Source organism: Oncorhynchus gorbuscha, linkage group LG09 (genome assembly GCF_021184085.1).
Source record: "Oncorhynchus gorbuscha isolate QuinsamMale2020 ecotype Even-year linkage group LG09, OgorEven_v1.0, whole genome shotgun sequence".
NCBI classification, from domain to species: Eukaryota; Metazoa; Chordata; class Actinopteri; order Salmoniformes; family Salmonidae; genus Oncorhynchus; species Oncorhynchus gorbuscha.
The window spans coordinates 59,664,544-59,676,948 of NC_060181.1; the positions used below are offsets into that span (position 1 = coordinate 59,664,544).

Here is a 12,405-nt window from a genome sequence, read left to right on the forward strand (position 1 = left end):
CCACCCTATGGGAATCCCAATCACAGCCGGATGTGATATAGCCTGGATTTGAACCAGGGACTGTAGTGACACCTATTGCACTGAGATGCAGTGCCTTACACCGCTGCGCCACTCGGGAGCCTGTAAATATATTCATTCTACTGTGATTCCAATTTAGATTAATGTTTTTCCTTGAGAAAGAGTTACTATATATATTTTATTTTTTCTTCCATATTATGAGGTTGGAGTAATACTGTGAAATTGTGAAAATGATGATGCCATTTTAGTTTGAAAATATGGCCTGAAATTTCAGCCTGTTTTGGTGTTTAGTGCTGGGTGATTAACCAAAATGTCAGTTATTTTTTTTTTTTTAAACAACAAATTGACTGATGTCAGTTCAATTATTTGAATTACATTTCTTTTTTTTCTGTGAGCTCAACACGCACATCACAGTTTCTCTACAGATAAATCAGTCAGGCTGAACTGTGTGGTGTAGTAGGGAGTTCTAGTTTTCAACCAGACAATATTCTACCTAGTTTAGCGCATAAAATGTGGTAATTATCTACAATTACCCTAATCCATTGCGCAGCTACTTGTCCTGTCTGTATTTATTTTAAGCCTGTTATGGAAGAGAGATGAATACCAGACCTTGAGGCAATATAGAGAACAGCTGTTGCTTTGTGAGGTATCTTTACACTTGTTGATATTCAGCAGTCATAAAAGTATGTCTTATTTCATTTGAAGAACTACAAAATAGTGATTTTGTCAGACAGCGTAGGCAGCAGCTCTATAGAGATGAGATGATGACTGAAATAATAAGTCATCAAATAAAACAAATGTAATATACACAACAACTGAAATATTTTATTAAAGTAAAGTAATGTGAATAAATGATGGTTAATAAGTGATAAGCAATAATGGGCAGTCACTAGCATCATGGGACTTTAATAAAAAATCTAATAAAAATATGTGTTTTGTTTACAGCATTCAGCCCACATAATGAATAGCACATTTAATGTCCAAAAAATAATCGAACCTAGATGACCTCAAAAAGCACTAAATTGCTCAGCGCTAGGTGCGATGGAGTTTTGGTCAGACTGGTGACATCACCAAGCATTAAATTAGTTAAGACTAATAAGAGAGTTCCAAATCTCGGCCAATAACTTTCCGTTCTCCCCACTCAGACCACTCCCAGAAATGTTTTGATGTTGAGATTAAAAACAGCTGCATTGGAACTTTAAATATAACAGATAATTCCTTGAGAAGTTTTGAATTGTTCTATCAGTGTTTGTTTTTTTGTGAAACATGACCATTTCACCAAAATATAGAATTCATGACAATAACAATTTACCTCATCATCATAACCATATTATTATGGCATAAACCTTACTACTAATGATAATGTAGCAAAAATAAATGGTTATTAACAGCCCTGCTTTTTGCTACTGTAGTAAATACCCATCCTTATCACAGCTGTTACTATAATGTAATAACTTAAATGTATCTAAATGTCACTCTGTACAAGCCAATTTGGATGTAGACCTATACCAAAATGTACTGCATAACACATTGTCTGATATACACATAGACCTTTGTAGCTCAGTTGGTAGAGTGTGTAACACCAGGGTAGTGGGTTCAAATCCCAGGACCACCCATACGTAAAATGTATGAAGCATTACATCAAGTCGCTTTGGATAAAAACATCTGCTAAATATCATATTTTATATTACATGTAACTCTTCAAGAAGATGTACATTTTCTAACAGGGTACTCTACTTAGCTTACCCCCATTATCTGTTGCTAGGAGGCTACATGGTTACCTTGCAAGTTTGGTTAGATAAATTATATAACTGTCCACTTAGTGCTTGCTCAGCCTATCCAGGCCTGAGGAGACATCTGTGATTGTGTGTTGTTACGTGTTAATGCTGAACCTGGAAAGGTTCAGTAGGAGGTTCATAATGCTGATAAATCAGCAGGTGCTTTCAGAATATGCCCACTAATCACTTGGCAAACTAAGTTCATGGAGTACATCGTTTGTGAAAAATCCTTGGCTTACTTAATGCACAAAATGATGTACAATTACTTGGTGGTTTGTGAAAGGTGTTAGCATTTACTAGCACACAATTGTGTTGGGCATTTCAACACCACAGTTCAATGGTAAACTACAACTTCATTCAGAGGTCACCTATGACATACAGTATTTCATACAGAATTGAGACCAAAGAGAAGTTTCCTTCATATCTAGAGTCCATCATTCATTTATTCCGTTACATATCCATCAAATATATACGGTTTGAGGTGTTCTTTTCATCAAGGACAAATATATATGGTTTGAGGTGTTCTTTTCATCAAAGACACAACAAACCAATGCTAGATGTTACCTGTCGTTTATGGTCGCAGCACACGCCATCAACACACCATCACTGTTTCTCAAGGACAACACATTACATTTCCCAAGGTACAGTGAATTCAGAAAGTATTCAGACCCCTTCCCTTTTCCACATTTTGTTACGTTACAGCCTTATTCTGAAATTCATAAAAAAATGTTTTATCCTAAATCTACACGCAATACCCCACAATGACAAAGCAAAAACAAGGTTTCAGACATTTTAGCAAATTTCAGAAATATCACATTTACATAAGTATTCAAAACCCTTTACTCAGTAATTTGTTGAAGCACCTTTGGCAGCAATTACAGCCTCGATTCTTCTTGGGTATGACGCTACAAGCTTGGCACACCTGTATTTGGGGAGTTTCTCTCATTCTTCTCTGCAGATCCTCTCAAGCTCTGAGATGTTCAATCAAGTTCAAGTCCGGGTTCTGGCTGGTCCACTCAAGGACGTTCAGAGACTTGTCCCGAAGCCACTCCTGAGTTGTCTTGGCTGTGTGCTTAGCATCGTTGTCATGTTGGAAGGTGAACCTTCACCCCAGTCTGAGGTCCTGAGCGCTCTGGAGCAGGTTTTTATCAAGGATCTCTCTGTTCACCTTTCCCTCGATCATGACTAGTCTCCCAGTCCATGCAGCTGAAAAACAATGGTATGGTATTGGCCAGGCGATGGGCGGGGCCTGGTTTCCTCCAGACGTGACTCTTGGAATTTAGGCCAAAGAGTTCAATCTTGGTTTCAACAGAGCAGTGAATCTTATTTCTCATGGTCTGAGAGTCCTTTAGGTGCCTTCTACTGAGGAGTGGCTTCCGTCTGGCCAGTCTACCGTAAAGGCCTGATTGGTGGAGTGCTGCAGAGATGGTTATCCTTTTGGAAGGTTCTCCCATCTCCACAGAGTACCTCTGGAGCTCTGTCAGAGTGACCATCGGGTTCATGGTCACCTCCCTGACCAAGGTTCTTCTCCCTCTATTGCTCAATTTGGCCGGGCGGCCAGGTCTAAGAAGAGTCTGGGTGGTTCCAAACTTCTTCCATTTAAGAAGGATTGAGGCCACTGTGTTCTTGGGGGACCTTCAATGCTGCAGACATTTTTTTGGTGCCCTTCCCCAGATCTGTGCCTCGACACAATCCTGTCTCGGAGCGCTAGGGATAATTCCTTCGACCTCATGGCTTGGATTTTGCTCTGACTTGCATTGTCAACTGTGGGACCCTATATAGACAGATGTGTGCCTTTCCAAATATTGTCCAAACAATTACATTTATCACAGGTGGACTTCAATCAAGTTGTAGAAACAGCTCAAGGATGATCACTGGAAACAGGATGCACCTGAGCAAAATTTTAAGTCTCTTAGCAAACGGTCTAAATGTAAATAAGTTATCTGTTTTGTATTTTTAATACATTTGCACAAATTCTAAAAACCTGTTTTTTGCTTTGTCATTATGGGCTATTGTGTGTGGATTGATGAGGAGTTTAAAAAGGAAGGGAAGGGCATGTTGACAGTGTGTGATGGACAGCCATCAATCAACTCAAATGAAATGGGAGCAAGGATGTGTTTATTGTAAATACAAATAAACTATGACAGGCACTGTGTGTCCCTCTGATTCCATCTACATGGCAGAACTAAGATAAAGGTAATGTCAATAGGTTGTGGCTGGTGTGGGATCTCATCCACTCTGCCCTCATCTAGATCATAGAACCTCTCCAACAGCTGCACACTAATGCTCTTCCTATAGCCACTGCTGCCCACAAAGGTCAGGTTCTGGCCCGGCTTCAAAGACACCAGTAGTCCATGTAACACCTGGATGTCAGTCCGGGTTGGATAGGTGAACTTGCAGTTCATGAATTTTTAACCCCCCTTTTTTAAATGCTCCTGGAGAGAGGGCATGGCATTATTACACACCAATTTTTCCTGAAAATGTCTGATTGAATAAATTGAATTTGTAATAGAAAAAGTTAGACATGTTTCTCTCATCCAACAGTTTGAACAACTGGGCAGCTGTAATCTGGTTTTGGCATAATCTGGGGCTGAACGAGAAAGCTTTTCCCAGTGCCTTCCCACTGATCACAATGGCAGAGATCACTCTGGGGAATCACACAACATTGGCATTAGTTTGATTGACTCAGACCCAAAGCCCCCCAGGATGTGGTATGTGTCGGTCAATAGGTTGTACGGACTAAGAATATGGTAGCAACACACTGGACATTACTTGCAAGGTGAACAGCTCTTGTTCACCATCTCCACTTCGTCTTCATTTCCTTCAGGTCCATGATCCTCCATAGTCCTGGTTGTGTATTCTTCAAATCCCGATTGTTTTAACCTAGTCCACTGTTCTGCCAGACTCACGAGCTCACTCTGTAATTTGGCCACCGTTGCTCTGCTGTCAAATTTGATCAAACATTTGCTTAGTTCTTGAAGGGCTGTCTGTGGAAGGGCTGTCTGTGGAAGGCCACTGGCACTGTATGTTAGCTGACTAAAGTGTTTAGCGTGCAGAAGAGCCAGGTTGGCATACAAAGTGCCATTACTCAGAAATCGACAATGGATGCTATCTATAACTGTATACAGAATTTGATGATGGACACCAATCCAATGCACTCTCTGCCCCAGAGAAAGTCTCATCTTGTGCCATCTCTCCAGGCAGGGTTTTCTTCTTTCAAGCCCTTTTTGTTGGCAGAGTGATCTCTAACTCCAGCTCTGTTTCTTCATCCTGTTCCTGCAACTTCCTGTTGGCCCACTGAACAAATGTGTCTGCAGCTGCTTTGACTTTTTAAAAATCTCTTGCCATTCCTTTCAGCAGCTCCTCTGTAGACACAACCATACGATGCGCAGACAGAATGTCCATTCCACTTGTTTGAAGATATTTTGAGACTGGTGAGGTGACCTGAAATATTCTGAGGAATATCTGAGCTGGAAGTGTTGTTTCATACTTCAGCAACCCCTCAATGTATCCTTGTGCCTTGACCCGTGCAGTAGTGTTGATGTTTTTCTGATCTTGTATGGTTGAAAGAGTGAGAAGGACATCAACACACCCTCATCTGGATTTCCAAAAGCTCCAAAGACCTTCTTTCAGACACTGTCTTTAGCCCACCAGCATGTCTCTCCAATTGGAGCAAGACATCTGTGTCTTGGGTCCTTGCACTTCTTCTCCCAAATGTTCATCCTCTGGTAGGATTCACGGAAGAACACAGCTATGTTGTTAATTTCACCACAGCCACAAGCCTCTCATGGATGACGTTTGTCACATATCTGACTATGACAGAGCATTGACCTTGTGTTGTAATGTCCTTCGCAGTGTCAATCTGGACTGAAAACATACCAGCTTCCTGGATTTAACTTGCTATGGTGGCCTGCATTGTGTTGGATTGTGGTAATGACGGTATCGATGTTAGTCTTTGATGATAGAGTGATTAGAGAGCCTCTGCCCCCTCTTGACCCAGACTCATGCAGTTTTTTGCTTTTCTCTTTGCAGGCACTGAGATGCTCTTTCATACACAGGTCATACATTCCCAGCAGAATTATAATCTCTAAATATTTGCCATGGTCAATGCTGCTGTCATCTAGTGTATACGTTGCTTCAGACTGCATGCCTCTGTGGCTCAGACCCCTCTTGCCTATGACTTTAACAACATCTATAATGTGCTCTAGCACTTGCCTTCTTCTGCGCACGTGCGCTCCGTGAGCATACATCTGACTGCCGATGAACAGGCTCTCAATGTTACCTTTGGAGGACCTTAGAAAGTAGGCCTCAGCATAACCTCTATGCATAATGCCCTTCTCATGCTCTTCTCATGCTCTTCTCATGCTCTTCTCATGCTCTTCTCATGCTCTTCTCATGCTCTCCCACTCTCTGATGGATATGCTTCCAGTCTGCCATTCCATTCATGAAAGGGCTGTTCTCTGTGGGCTTTGCAAATGCCATACAAATTAAGTAGAATAAAGCATAGTTCACTTCACTGTCTGACGGCCACTTCCTGTTGGTCCCATCTTTACAAAAGAATACCTTCTGCACCACAGACTTTTCCATCTTTTGTTGGGGGTGGAAACTAAAAAACAAGGGACTTCAACCTCTTCTCTTTCGGCTTGGCAGCACAGAGAGCAGCCCATTAAGCCCAGCGATACCAGTTCAAATGTTAGTCAAGGCTTTTCAGCTGAAGCGGTAAGACAGAAGACAATAGGGATAAGATAAGCAATGTTTGGGTTTGGCTAGCTGGCTATTTAGTTATATCGGGTGCTTTTTTTCAAACAAGCGCTCGTTAATGTCACTTTCGTGAACCGACCAATCACAGCCTGGATGGGGCGGGACATTAAAAAAAGGTTGAAGTGCAACACCAAACTTTAGAAATGTTCAACTCATTGTTATGCATGAATAGTTATGATTATTGACCAGTTAGTACTGAGATGATGAACTGGTAGTGGCGCCAAATGAATAATTTGTTATTTTAAAACATTTGGCCGCATCAGCCTCAAGGGACTTCAACCTCTTCTCTTTCGGCTTTTCAGCACCATCTTTACGCTGTTTCTCTTTTTGTTTGTCCATCTTGCGCCTCTCCACTATTTATCCAAATGTCACCACCTAACAGAGATGGGAAAGGGGCGGAGCCCAAGTAAAATTAGAATGGACTAGACCAAAAGTAATTGGCTGGGAGAGAGAGGCTGACAGATGTAATACCCAACCGCGGTGGCAGTGGGCCGGCAGCCCACTCGCCTGGGCCAGTCAGACACACAGCACTTGGTTATTTTTATTTAAGCGGGGGCTGGGGTTATTTATATTTTGCGTTGCATCGGCCCCAATTGTCAAGCGGCCCACCGGGAAAACTCCCAGGGCACCAGATGGCCAGTCCGTCATTGCCACCAGGTAATGTAATCCTTCACAGCTGACCAGATAACCTCCATATCTAAATGAGGCGGCATACACAATAAAGATAACACACTGAACAAAGGCAAAACAGATGCCATTGATATTGTCCTTCTTGGCAGATTTATAGGGAGCCTCCAGCTGCTGTTCATATTGACTCAAATATAGGCTCTCCATGGCCAGCCTTACGACAGAGAATAACACTCTCAGGACTAGTGCCTCGCTTAATGTTACAGAAGTATTCTAATAACCCATTTAAGGACCTTAAATTAATAAACCCACAATGGAGTGTTTAACCACCTGTCATGCTGCTTCCACTGCCTTCTTATCCTCATTTTGGCTTGAAAGAACTCAGACAAGCCAATCAGTGGTAATAAGCACATCACCACCAAGCTTAACTTTCAGCTGAAGTAGAACGCAATGATGAAAGACGCTCCGATGTTGTTCAAGGTGTTCACAATCATCCCGATCTGTGATCCAGTTGCCTAGAGAGGAAATACTATTCATTCTCACAGCTCATTTAATAAACAGAAATACATACAGTATGAGGCACAAGGAAATACTAATAATATTAATAAATCATTCCAATGGATTCTAATGTCCCGGTCCACAGTATGTGTCACTGACACTCACCCTCTGGACCATGGAGGCGTCAGTGGCCAGCCTGGTCATGAGATGTCCAGGGCTGTTGCTGGGGTCATCAAACCAGCCCACCACCTGTTTCAACATGGCCTGGAAGCCCACCTTTCCTTAACCTGCAGGTCAGCAGCTCCCCAGACTTCCCAAAGGCATTGCCCTTCAACAGAACAACAACAGTGTTCACACACATCACTAGGGCCTGCCGTCAGAATGTTAGCACCATACTATGGACTGTAACTGCATAATTATACTGATGTGCGGTAAACCATACTGTAACTACCTGTAATGACAGAGAAGAAATTTGCCACAGCGCAGAACAGGATACATATTCTATTGATCTGCGCTCTCTCTCCATCCAAGTCACATGTAGAGAACGTCTGTAAATCCAAAGAACAATATGGATGGAATTAAATGAATTTCATGGAATAGCAACAACCACAAGTATCACTACCAGCCCAGGTAATATGAAACTAGATTATAAACCTAGGCTTGAAATGTACATAATCTATAGTCTCTCACCCCAAACATCTGGCTGAATAAAATAGAATAGATTGGATTGACGGAGCCGTTGATGGTAGCTCCTATAGATCCCAATAGCATGTAGGGCCACTTTGAAGTGTTATACTTCAGGATTCGAGCCACTGACGCTGGTTCCATTGCTTCCTCCTTAGAATGCTGTCGGAATATAGGAGGGACATGAATATAGGAGGGACACTCATTTCTCTCAGATATTGAATAAAGTACATTAATACAAAACTGATAACACAAGGCTGCTTATAGAATGACCTCAGTACCTTTGACCTTTGAGGTTCAATCTAAATTTTTAATTGTGTTAAGGAATTTGTCTGATTTAATTATGATACTGCCAGCTATAGCATCAGGGATGATTTCAGTTGACGGTTGGGTGTCAGATCACAGGCTTTGACTTTGTGGTGATATAATGATTGATAGATTTTGTGCTGGGAGTCACCCACCTTGTCAAGGGCCTCCTGTACAACAGCCTCACTCTCGTTGACCAAAGCCAAGGTAGCCATGTCCAGCTGCAGGATCCTGGGGTTGTGGATCAGAGCTTGGGCGATATGAATCCTTCTTCTGTCCTCCACTCATCTGACCACCACCCTCACCCACCAGTGTATCAAACCTCTATATAACCACAGACAAACGTTTCCTAATTGTGACATTTCTATGTGCTTCTTGTATGAGACAGTATCAGAGAAATGCACAGTATTTCTTTGCTTAAAGGTGTGTCTGTGGTACCTGTGGTAGGTCCATGATGAAGGTATAGATGTTAGCCTCCTTGGTGGCCTGGATAATGTCGCCCATGGTCGCCCATAGCGGATGTTCTCAGCAATAGTTATGCCAATCAGAGAGTGAAGGCACTGGATGTTCAGGCTGCAGATGTCATGGCCATCCAAAGTCACTCATGAATGAGAAACTGAACCACTCGGCCCAACAAAAGCTGTGGTTTCTCCTGCTCTAATCAGCATGCTCAAATGGTCTAAAATCTGAATAAACAGGTAGTTTTACATTGAGACGCAGTATATTTTGGGAAATAATTTCAGTGAAAAAAATAAAGAGCTGAGCAGAAAGGGTTACCTTCACTTCTGGTCGAAAGGGGAAGTTAAATGTGATGTAGTCTAATTCAATATCAGCCTTCACCTTGTAGTTTGTGACCATCCTCTGAGAAACAATAGATTTCTGGCTCCTGAAAGTTAAGATGTATAAAATACTTCTTAACTGAAATGTAGTTGTTCTTAGTTCATGTATTTTCTAGAAGTCTGGCCTTACCCAGTCAATGGTATCAAAGATTGTCTTGGCTGCAGCTGGACCTGAGGCGAAGGCTTCCATAGGCCTGACCCAGGTTCATAGCTGCCATGAGAACCACAAAGAACAACTGGAGACCAAAATACAAGCCAACATATCCTTACATTTTCACCAATCATAGTATAAAATATTGGATACATATTTATTATACGGTAATCTGAGTTACCATAAGGGGATAAGAGTACTCTTACAGCAGCATCTATCACCAGTTTAGAACCATACCAGAATACCATAGCATAGCAGAGGAAGATGACACACCACAGGTATCCTTCAAAACACTCCAATGATCGTCCCCTTTTTCACACCCCAGTTCGGAGCCTCAATAATGTTTTTGTCATACCTGTTCAAATGTGAAATGCATTTTTATAACTAATTTCAAGCGCCAAGACATTGAAGTCAGGGAAGGGAAGGTTAATTTGACAAGTTTCTCACAGCAGGATTATAATTAACTGACCTTTTTGTAGGGGTTGATTCATTTTTTGTTAGGGAAAATCAAGTCTGACATTTTAAAGTGTAAATTACAAAATGTATGAGCTTTAAAAAAATGTAATACACTACACATTTGCATTTCCTGCAACAACTTGGTGATCGAATTAAGATCCTGTCAGTATTTCAAGTTACCCTCTCCTCCAAAGGCTGCCACTGTTCTGATGGATGACGGTACCTCATCAGCTACTGCCCCTGCCTTGGCATAGGCCTGGAGCTCCCGAACTGTCGGTCTGGCAACAGCCTGAGAAGTCAATGAGTGGAGAACACTTCACAACGTTCCCACATTCAAACCAGACTGGTTTATCCATAGTACATTTCACACATCACAGCGTCACAGAGAATACAGAGGTGGTGTGAGACTACCGCACACACAGACTCAGAGGCTGTTACTTCCAAAAACAGAATGACCATCACTAAATACATTGTATTCAACCCATCACACCATGGCCATTAGCCCAGCAGCAAGTCCTATAAGTGGGCCTACTGTGATGACCACCAGGGTCAACTTCCATACTCTGATGAACCCCACCATGAAGCTGAAGATGAAAGTGGAGATCCTCTTGATGAAGATAGACACCTGGTCAGCTATAGCATCGCTGATCTTGTTGATGTCAAGGAGGTGAAAGAACGTCCAAAATAGTGAACCGGCTAAAATGGGTCAAACCCCAAATGTGAGGAATGCCCTCAATTGTCCACACATCTCTGTAGAAAATAACCCATGGGTTTAGGTCTTACTCTGACATCCTAGTGTTTAATTCTCCAACTGAATTGCAGTCAAACCAACCAATCTACATTCTCATGATCTTCCTAAAGTACGTTTTCTTGATTCTCTGGATCTGTCTGGTAGAAGCAGATACGCAGAGGGCAATCTACACAGAGCAGGGTTGAATGCATGTTTTAAAAGAACAGTTGTAGATTAATTAACCTATCAATGTCATGTTTTGTCTTAGATTGTCTTGTCATTTTGCTTTTCCCTCTGTTCATTTTCCCCCTGCTGGTCTTTTTAGGTTCGTTCCCCTTTTTCTCTCTCCCTTCCTCTCTCTCTTCTCTCTATCGTTCCGTTCCTGCTCCCAGCTGTTCCTATTCCCCTAATCAATCATTTAGTCTTCCCACACCTGTTCCTTATCTTTTCCCCTGATTAGAGTCCCTATTTCTTCCCTTGTTTTCCGTTCCTGTCCTGTCGGATCCTTGTCTATTGTTCACCGTGCTGTGTCTGTGTATCGCCCTGTCGTGTCGTGTTTCCCTCAGATGCTGCGTGGAGAGCAGGTGTCTGAGTCTGCTAGGTTCAAGTGCCTTCCCGAGGCAACCTGCAGTTCTTGATCGAGTCTCCAGTCTGTTCTCGTCATTACGAGTGGAATTATGTCTTATGTTTGTAGAATTACTTTACTGGATTAAAGACTCTGTTTTCGCCAAGTCGCTTTTGGGTCCTCATTCACCTGCATGACAATCAAGGTTGCAAAACTCAGTGGAACGAAAGCACTTTGAGAATGAAGTTGAACCCACTTACTTGGAAATGACTAACAATTAAATATTCTAATCCAATGTAAGCGTAATAATATGCAAACATGGTCATCTGTGCTTCAATATCCACCCTGTAAAAATAATAGATGCTTATGTATGCTGTATATATTTTTTATAAACAGTAATATGAACAGATCAAAATAGAATATAACTTTCCAACCTCTATGCAGGAGTAAAATACAATTGTAAAGTGTCAACTCACCCACAGAAGACCGTTGCGTTCTCTGCTATTTCATATATTGAACCATTGATCCAGGTGATGTTGTATCCTTCCATGTTGCAAATGAATAAATAATCAAATTAATGAATAATAATTAATAAAATAAAGGGAGATATAATATTGTGCAATAATAGCATAAAAAGTCAATAATAATAATGAATAAAAATGTAAGGATAAAACAGTTGAAAGAATCCAACACCCAAGAGCTTTTCTTTACATCTCTGCAATCAATACAATCAAATAAGAAAAGCTCTTGCATGGTGATGATATACGTTTTTATTCTTTCATGATGATAAAAGTGTATACATTTACATTTTTACATTTAAGTCATTTAGCAGACGCTCTTATCCAGAGCGACTTACAAATTGGTGCATTCACCTTATGACATCCAGTGGGACAGTCACTTAACAATAGTGCATCTAAAACTTAGGGGGGGTGGGGTGAGAGGGATTACTTAACCTATCCTAGGTATTCCTTAAAGAGGTGGGGTTTCAGGTG

The 12,405-nt window shown here is 41.5% G+C and overlaps 1 pseudogene; it reads right to left on the minus strand.

Moving 5' to 3' along the window:
- Positions 1-3,934: 3,934 nt before the first annotated feature.
- LOC124044410 lies at positions 3,935-11,963 on the minus strand (annotated as a pseudogene).
- Between the last annotated feature and the right edge of the window lie 442 nt (positions 11,964-12,405).